This window comes from Sus scrofa, chromosome 3, assembly GCF_000003025.6.
Source record: "Sus scrofa isolate TJ Tabasco breed Duroc chromosome 3, Sscrofa11.1, whole genome shotgun sequence".
Lineage (NCBI taxonomy): Eukaryota > Metazoa > Chordata > Mammalia > Artiodactyla > Suidae > Sus > Sus scrofa.
Window position 1 is genome coordinate 93,193,443 of NC_010445.4, and position 9,729 is coordinate 93,203,171.

At 45.6% G+C, this 9,729-nt stretch overlaps 1 pseudogene; it reads left to right on the plus strand.

The window, feature by feature from the left end:
* Positions 7,072-8,443, plus strand: LOC100625098 (annotated as a pseudogene).

The following is a 9,729-nucleotide window of genomic DNA, read 5'->3' on the forward strand; positions in this document are numbered from 1 at the left end:
GAACTGGTTTGTTCCAGAAATTGTATTCTGGCCTAGACAGAAGGAAATAAGAGTGTAGCTAACAGAGATGGACCTTAACCTTTGCCTTATCAGGTTCGGAGAGGGGTGGGGTCTTTATGACAGGTCATTTATGGTGTTGGCAATAGCCCTTATGAAACCTGAGAGCTTTTTTTTTTTTTTTCAGACAGTTTAGTGACATCTCTGAAGCAACAGAGTATACATGAACCATTGTGAGGAAGTTCTTTCTCCTGGTAATTGGACAGGGTCCAACAGGACTGCAGCCTTGAGTTCTCGTGTTGCTAGTTGAGAACGAATGCATTGGCAGGTTTTTTTTGAACAGGGGTCTTAGGACCTGAGACTAAGTAGGAGACCCCTAAGGTAGGACCCCTAAGTCTGCTCCCCTGGGTTCTAGGCCCACTGCGCCCCCACTTGTAGTCTCCAGCAAGGAGAGGACTCTTATTTGGCAAGAGATGAAATATGTGAGCCACGGTTCACTGGGAGAGAAAGGACGGGTGGTAGAGGAAGGGAACAGGCCACCACAGGCAGTGAGTGTCTCTCTACCATGCAAGGCATGATAAGGAAACCACAAAGGAAAAAACCACACACTTAGATTGCTTTCCTTTCTAAAATTATCTGTATGTTCCCATAAGAACTCCTAAGATGTCCCTAGAAAATCAAGATGTATGATAAGAATGAACTAAGTGTCACAAACTTCATTTCACTGGTACTCCTACGCAGGATGAATGAATTATCAAGTGTCAGAGTCCAGCTGAACCACATACAACGCACATCACTGTACACAATACTGACTCAGAATGTACCCAGTTTGATAATGTTCCGGGGAGTCCAGGCTGTCCCCTGTCCTTCTGCTAAGGATCAGTAGTCACTGAGGGCTGCCTGAGTAAGAGAATGATTGCCTTGAATTGGTAGAAGGAAGTGAAAGAAGGAAATAAAGAAGCGGATAGAGAAGAGGTGAGGGAGGATGTGTCCCGTCTTCCTTGGTTCCTGGTTTGTCAGAAAAGAAGGGGAAGTTCCAGGAGTTTGTAGGAAAGTTTTGTGATAAAGTAATGACCATATTTCCATTTCCACACAGGATTAATCAGGTGAACTAGCAGCGGGTTACAATAGGGGTGGGCGGGATGGTGGTGATGGTGATATAAAGTCTTGTAGGGGAGTTCCTGTTGTGGCGAAGCAGAAATGAATCTGACTAGGAATCATGAGGTTGCGGGTTTGATCCCTACCCTCGCTCAGTGGGTTAACAATCTGGCATTGCCATGAGCTGTGGTGTAGGTTGCAGACACAGCTCGGATCCTGTGTTGCTGTGGCTGTGGTGTAGGTCAGCAGCTGTAGCCCCTATTGGACCCCTAGCCTGGGAACCTCCATATGCCAAGGGTGCAGCCCTAGAAAAGACAAAAACAAACAAGCAAAGTCCTGTAGAGAGCAAACCTACAGTTAGAACTCCCCCGCCCATGGTCAGCAGCTGGCAGAACTTGCTAGAATACAGCTAGGAGCTGATGCGTGGTAAGTTGAGTCTCCTTACACAGTTAGAGCACTGTTAAGGGCCAATTTCTACCTCCCCTTTGGTCAAAAAGACAGCCCAGAAAAAAAATAGCATGTGGGTGTAAAGGCTGCAAATAACTCAAAGACTATCTCAGAATGATGAAGGGTTAGGAAGCCATCTTAACATGCAGGATATCACACTTTGCTTCCATCCTTAGGGACAAAAGGCTTTGTAGGAGAAAGCAGCAGGTCTGTTGAATGGAGCTTGCTAACTGGTGGAATTACCCAAATATAGATAAGAACACAGCCACAGCTCCGTCTGTGTGTCCCCAAACTGGTTCACCCCTGAGAAATAGTCCATGTAAAAGCACAGGTAAGGAATTCCCATCGTGGCACAGCGGTTAACGAATCCAACTAGGAACCATGAGGTTGCGGGTTTGATTCCTGACCTCGCTCAGTGCGTTAAGGATCCGGCGTTGCTGTGAACTGTGGTGTAGGTTGCAGACACGGCTCAGTTCCTGCGTTGCTGTGGCTGTGGTGTAGGCCGGCGGCTACAGCTCCTATTCGACCCCTAGCCTGGGAACCTCCATATGCTGCGGGAAGTGGCCCTAGAAAAGACAAAAAAAAAAAAAAAAAAAAAAGACAGAAGTTTATCTGATGCATGCTTGGGGGCAAAGATGTGAGAGTTGGCCTATGAGTAAGCCTTAAGGGGATCCAAAATTATCTAACGGTTTTTCAGAACCAATCGTCGAGGAGAAGAGATAAAATGATGCTGGGTTTTTTTGGTTTGTTTTTGTTTTTGCCATTTCTTGGGCCGCTCCCGCGGCATATGGAAGTTCCCAGGCTAGGGGTCCAATCAGAGCTGTAGCCACCGACCACAGCCACAGCCACAGCAATGTGGGGTCCAAGCCGTGTCTGCGACCTTCATCACAGCTCCCGGCAATGCCGGATCATTAACCCACTGAGCAAGGCCAGGGATCAAACCTGCAACCTCATGGTTCCTAGTTGGATTCATTAACCACTGGGCCACAACGGGAACTCCCCTAAGCTTATTTTTTAGATTCTTCTTACCCTCAAGGGTTTTCAGAGCCTTATTTGGCCAATGGTCAGAAATCTTCCTTAGTGGTTTGTTAATTCAGCTGACCATTTAGAAAGGAAGAGCAGGAGTTCCCGTCATGGCGCAGTGGTTAACGAATCCGACTAGGAACCATGAGGTTGCGGGTTCGGTCCCTGCCCTTGCTCAGTGGGTTAACGATCCGGCGTTGCCGTGAGCTGTAATGTAGGTTGCAGACGCTGCTCAGATCCCGAGTTGCTGTTTCTCTGGTGTAGGCTGGTGGCTACAGCTCTGATTAGACCCCTAGCCTGGGAACCTTCATATGCCGAGGGAGCGGCCCAAGAAATAGCAAAAAGACAAAAAATAAAATAAATAAAGGGGGGAAATAAAAAAAAAAAGAAAGGAAGAGCAAAGAAAATGAACATTCAGTCCATACTCATAAGGTGCTTTCTTCATTATCTCATTTAATCTTCACAGAGAGGTATCGCTTATCTCCATTTTACAAATGAGAGAACTGGTTAAGCAAAGTCACGCCCAAAATCTCTCTGGTGAAAGGTGGAGCTAAGGCTTAACCCAAGGTCTGTGTGACCCCAAAACCCATACTCTTTCCCCATACTGCATAGCTTCAGTGCCATCAACCCCAAAGCTTATGTCTTAGAAGCCAAAACTTAGCGAAATAAACATTTGTGGCACAAATGAGCTCTAGGGCTTATCTTTACAGAGGGCCTTCATTCTTAGAAATGAGATGTCGTACTTTCTAACCCAGAGGCTATAAAATATTTTGTACTTTGCTTACTTGTTGTAAAAAACGCTCATAAGAATGAAGGTGATAAAGCAGCCAAGCCCTTTTAACCATAGGAACCCTCCCTGTCTGCTTCCTGCTGGGGGTTGGTAGAGGGGACGGGGACCCTGTCTGGCAGCCATGACCTTCCCACTCACTTTGGGATGCTGATGACTTCTGACTCCTGCCCACCACCCTAGCAGACAGCTGATAGAAGAAAATCTTGGGAGTTCCCTTGTGGCACAGTGGGTTAAGGATCCACTGTTATCACTGCAGGGGCTCAGGTCACTGTTCTGACTTGGGTTTGATCCCTAGCCTGGGAACTTCCACATGCTGCAGGTGAGGCCAAAGAAAAAAGAAAAAGAAAAAAACCTTGGGAGTTCCCGTAGTGGCACAGTGGAAACGAATCTGACTAGTATCCATAAGGATTAGGGTTTGCTCCCTGGTCTCACTCAGTAAGTCAAGGATCTGGCATTGCCATGAGCTGTGGTGTAGGTTGCAGATTCGGCTGGATCTTACATTGCTGTGGCTGTGGCGTAGGCCAGCAGCTGCAGCTCCAATCTGACCCCTAGCCCAGAAACCTCCATATGTCTTAGGTACGACCCTAAACAGCAAAAAAACAAACAAACTTGGAATTATATATATACACTTAGGCATAGGTATGTTGCACATGAGCAGAGGTATGTTTATGGACAGAATTCTCAGAATTCAGAAATTATATCGGAGTTTCCGTCCTGGCGCAGTGGTTAACGAATCCGACTAGGAACCATGAGGTGGTGGGTTCGGTCCCTGCCCTTCCTCAGTGGGTTAAGGATCCAGCATTGCCATGAGCTGTGGTGTAGGTTGCAGACACGGCTTGGATCCCGAGTTGCTGTGGCTCTGGTGTAGGCTGGCAGCTACAGCTCCAATTATACCCCTAGCCTGGGAACCTCCATATGCTGCGGGAGTGGCCCAAGAAATGGCAAAAAGACGAAAAAAAAAAAAAAAAGACATTATATTGGTTGTGGGTCAAGGGCCACACCACACTCTTGAGGGCTTAAGTTTGCGAAGCCCTCTGGTAGTTTGTGTTTCTAAGCATGAGCCACCGTTCTTGTTTGCCCCTATAATAAACCTTTCTTTGCTTCAAAATAAATAGATAAGTAAATAAATAAAACCCTCCCAGATTGATTCTCTACTGCTTTCCTGCGTTGGTTCTCATTGCAACTGCAATGAAATCAGCACTTACTTATTTTTTTTTCTTTTAGAGCCACACCCGTGGCATGTGGAGGTTCCCAGGCTAGGGGTCTAATTGAACTACAGCCGCCAGCGTATCCACAGCCACAGCAACGCCAAATCCGAGCTGCATCTGCGATCTACACCACAGCTCACGGCAACACCAGATCCTTAACCCACTGAGCGAGGCACTGAACCCACAACCTCATGGTTCCTAGTCAGATTCGTTTGCACTGCACCACGAAGGGAACTCCGAATCAGCACTCATTCTGAAAGTCGAGCAGCCTGCAAAGAGCATTGACCTAGCTCCTGGTCCCCAGTCAGACAACACTCACTGAGTGTAACCTTGGGCCAGTCCCTTGTCCCTCTTGGTCATGGGAAATCATTCTAATACTTGGTTCATACCCAGCAGTGCTGGGTTAGTTTGCAAAGGCTCTGTGCTACAGATGAATTCAGGAGATGCCCTCTGGCCTGGTTAGGCACTCCTGGCCCTACCCTACAGAGGCCCAGCCCAGTGGACTCCTGCTCTAGGCTCCACCCCTCATCTGTCACGCCTGACAATGGGGTGGTCCACCCAGTCTGCACCCCAACCCAGTGGGACGCTAGGTTCTCTGGCTCTTTCCTGGGACACAATCCTAGGCCCAGCCTCCCTGCTAGGAAACTATTAAAGACAATGTGCCAGTGAGTGACATCTCCCAGGTTAGATATTTACTTTTTTTTTCTTTTTATGGCTACACCGGCGATATATGGAAGTTCTTGGGCTAGTGTTTGAATCGGAGCTGTAGCTGAGATCTATGCCACAGCTTGTGGCAACAGCGGATCCTTAACCCACTGAGCGAGGCCAGGGATCTAACCTGCATCCTCACAGACACTATGTTGGGTTCTTAATCCACTGAGCCACACGGGAACTCCTAGATATTTACACTTTAATACAGGCCTTCTTGAGACCATTTTTATCCAAAAGATGCAAATGATGTTAGGAATCTTAGGCACAGAAGCATGTCTTTGAGGGAAGTGTTTAAGTTAGCATGTTTTTGGTTTTTTTTTTTTTTTTTTTTTGTCTTTGCATGGCAATACAATCATTTTATTAAATCTTTGTCCTTGAGCACACATTAGTGTGGCTTTTCAGTAAAGCACAGGGCTTTGAAATGGGATTAATTTGTAACTTGTTTACTTAATACTTATGCTTAATACTAAGTGCTTAAATTATACAACTCTGTACTAAGCTTTAATGGCATCCAGGAAGTAAAAGACAGGGCCTGTTCTCAAGAACCTCCAGCCTGGTTGGGAGAAATCAGACACAGGTGAAGTTAAAAAATAAAGAGCTACTTATTAATACCGGACAATGATACAAGTACACCATTGAGCTTTCCAGAAGAAAGATACATTGTGGTGCCAAAATTCTGGGAAGTTTCTAAACAAATCCTAAGAAGAAGCTTTCCGGGAGGTTAATTGCTTTTCTTTCAGGGCTCCAAAGTTCGGTCCAGATACTGACCTTCTCCTTACCAGCAAAGAAAGTGATTCTGATTTGAACACATTCATGGCAGACCAGTGAGTATGCATTTCACCTGAGAGAGCATTTTGGCTAATAATTAAGCACCATATTATTATATTTTAATTTCTCCTGCAAGTCCAGTTCTTTTTTTTTTTTTTTTTTCTTGTGTCTTTTTGCCTTTTCTAGGGCCGCTCCTGCGGCACATGAAAGTTCCCAGGCTAGGGGTGGAATCGGAGCTGTAGCCGCCGGCCTACGCCAGAGCCACAGCAACGAGGGATCCGAGCCACGTCTGCAGCCTACACCACAACTCACGGCAACGCTGGATCCTTAACCCACTGAGCAAGGCCAGGGATCGAACCCGCAACCTCATGGTTTCTAGTCGGATTCTTAAACTCTGCACCACGACGGGAACTCCTGCAAGTCCAATTCTAAGAAATTGTAAAAATTTAGACCTTAAACGACAACATTTCAAAAATTTGTGAAATCATAACTTAAATATATGCATTAACTCACTGAATGCTGTTGTCAACCCTAAAGTTTATGTCTAAGTCATGAAGGCTAACAGAAATGCTTATTTGTGTATCAGATAAACTCTGGCACTTAATAACTTCTGACCAACTCCTAATGAAGCTTGTAATTGAGCACTCATCTGTACAGGGGACTTTCCTATTTTGAAATCGGTATCAGGTATTACCATGACTGCCTTCATTTTATAAACACAGGCAGGGCAGTCAGGTCGTTTCCCAAGAGTAGAGAGAGTGGAAGAGCATAGCAGAGCAGGCAGGAACCCAGCGTACTACTGCCCAAGAGTGATGCCCGGCTGCTAGAAGCAGTTTCCTTTTTTTTTTTTTTTTTTTTTTTTTTTGTCTTTCTAGGGCCGCTTTCGCGGCATATGGAGGTTCCCAGGCTAGGGGTCAAATCAGAACTGTAGCTGCCAGCCTACACCACAGCCACAGCAGCGCCAGATCCGAGCCTGAGTCTGCAACCTACACCACAGCTCACAGCAACAATGGATCCTTCACCCACTGATCCAGGCCAGGGATTGAACCCTCATCCTCATGGATACTAGTCAGATTCGTTTCTGCTGGGTCACAACAGGAACTCCATGGAAGCAGTTTCCTAGTGATGCTGGTAACTGACACATCTCCAGTAGATGTGAAACTTAGAGGTGAAGATTGGCAGCAGACACCTGCTGGGCAGTCAGCTTTTCTTGATGGATCTCATCTCTACGTAGACTTGAGCTTCCTCTCAATCCTATTGGGTCGAAAAAAACAAAACTGGCTTTTTGAGGAAGACACGGTCGCTGGTCACTGCTACAGTGGAGCCCTGGCCACAAGCTCACTCTCACCAAGGAACAAGCTGTGCCACAGCCATGGCTATTAAAGACACCAGAAAGACTCCCGTGGAGCCAGAGGTGTCAGTTCACTGAGTTAGACTCACTCTAACCAATTGCAACGTGAAGTCTTTGGAGAAGGTAAGTGCTAACTTGATCGGAGGCACAAAGGAAAACAATCTCAAAGTGAAAGGACTCCTCTGGATGCCTACTAAGACTCTGAGAGTAACTACAGAGAAAACTACTTGTGATGAAGGTCTAAGACTTGGGATCATTTTCAGATGAAAATCCACAAGCGGCTCATTGTCCTGCACAGTCTGTCTGAGATTGTTAAGCAGATCAGTTGCATCAGTACTGAACCAGAAGTCGAGGTTGAAGTCATCATTGCAGATGCTTAAATCAATCTTTTAAATCAATTGACAAAACGACCAAGGAGTTCCCTGGTGGCCGAGTGGTTAAGGATCTGGCATTGTTACTGCTGTGGTACGTGTTGAATATCTGGCCCAGGAAATTCTGTGAACCCCCAGGGGGCACACAACAGGCAGAAGACAAAAACAATCCCAAAGCTGATTTATAATTTTTTTTCTTTTTTGGCTGCTCTGTGGCATATGGAATTCCCCTGCTAGGGATCAGATCTGATCAGTAGTTGTGACCTATGCCCAGCAGTGGCAATGCCAGATCCTTAACCCAGGGCTGGGCATCAAACCTCTGTCCCAGTGCTCTACCGATCCTGCTGCACCACAGTGGGAATGCTATGATTTATAGTTAAAAAATACATATATGCTTGGAAGATATCTAAAAGCATAGAGAAGAAAATCATACAAAAAGAAGAAAACCGTAATTACCCATAATTCCAGATATATGTATTTATTTTTCTAGAATATTTGCTTATTCATATTTAGAATGTTGCAGAACATTTTGTTTAAAAATTTTTGATCACATGGTATATAGTTTTGTATATTGAATTTTAACATTATATCAAATATTTTCCATGCCTGACAGGGTCAGGCAGCTCAAGGAATTCATAGTCAGGACTCAGGCAGGTCAAGATGACGGCAGTAGAAGGTACCGTGGGCAGTGGTTAGTAAGAAATAGGTCGGTTTCCTTGTAGTGGTGGTTGGTGAGTGTGTGTTCAGAGCTCAATTGCTTCTGTTTCGTACCGTGAAGCTGATCAAGTGGACTCATATGGTACGCAAAAAAAAAAAAAAAAAAAAAAAAAAAAAAAAAAAAAAAAAAAAAAAAGAAATGTCAAGTTACCATGAGAGCACAGTGAAGCCTTTTCAGATAAGAAGATGCTCAAATTATCCTGAAGACGAACAGGAATTTTGTCAGGTCAACACATGGGAAAGGCATTCAAAACAGGGGGGCAGAGTTCCCATTGTGCCTCAGGGGTTAACGAACCCGACTAGCATCCATGAGGATTCAGGTTCCATCCCTGGCCTTGCTCAGTGGGTGAAGGATCCGGTGTTGCCATGAGCTGTGGTGTCGGTCACAGGCACAGCTCTGATTTGACCCCTATGCCTGGGAACCCCATATGCCGCACCCGTGGCCCTGAAGAAAAAAAAAAAAAGGTAAAGAGTTAAAAAAAAGAAAAGAACAGGGGGATCAGCTTATACAAAGTCTAAAGATGGGGGCACGGCATGGTGTGACAGTTTGGAAGCTAAAGGTAGTTGAATGCCGCTGAGTGAAGAGTGCATACATGATAATGAGAGCCGGATGAAGTAGAGGCCAAGTGGATGAGGTTAAGGGCATTTGATTTTATCTAAGCGGTGACTAATCCAGGGAGTGCTGAGGTCACATGTGTGGAAAAATTCCCTTGGTAGCGTACAGAGGACTGATTGGAGGGGCAGGGAGACCTTAGAAAAGGAGAGAGCAAACAAGGACCTGAACTGATGCTGACCGGGAGGAGGTCCTGGAGAAGAGGGCGCAGAGGCAGAGTCAACAGGATGTAGGAAGTAAGAAAAAGGAGCAATATCAGAGGAGTCTCGGTTTCTGCACGTGAGGACAGGGTAGATAATTGTGCCATTTACAGAGACCAGGACTAAAGGGAAGGAAGCAGCTTTGGCAGTGAATTCTAAAGGGAGAATGAGTTCAGCGTTGAGTTGGGAGCTTGTTGTACACTGAGGTAGAGCCATTTAGTGCGCTGTTGCAAACACATGCCTGGAGCGAAGAAGAATGTTTTCGAATGGATAGATGAGGAGATATTAGAGTCATCAAGATCTAAAGTCCTAAATGAAATTGTAAGTGTGTGTAAATTAATCACCCAGAAAGAGAGGAAAAGAAAGCTGAGACTAGCCCTCTGGGAACACCAATTTGAAGGACAGATGGAAGAACCAGAGTGGTTAAAGACTATT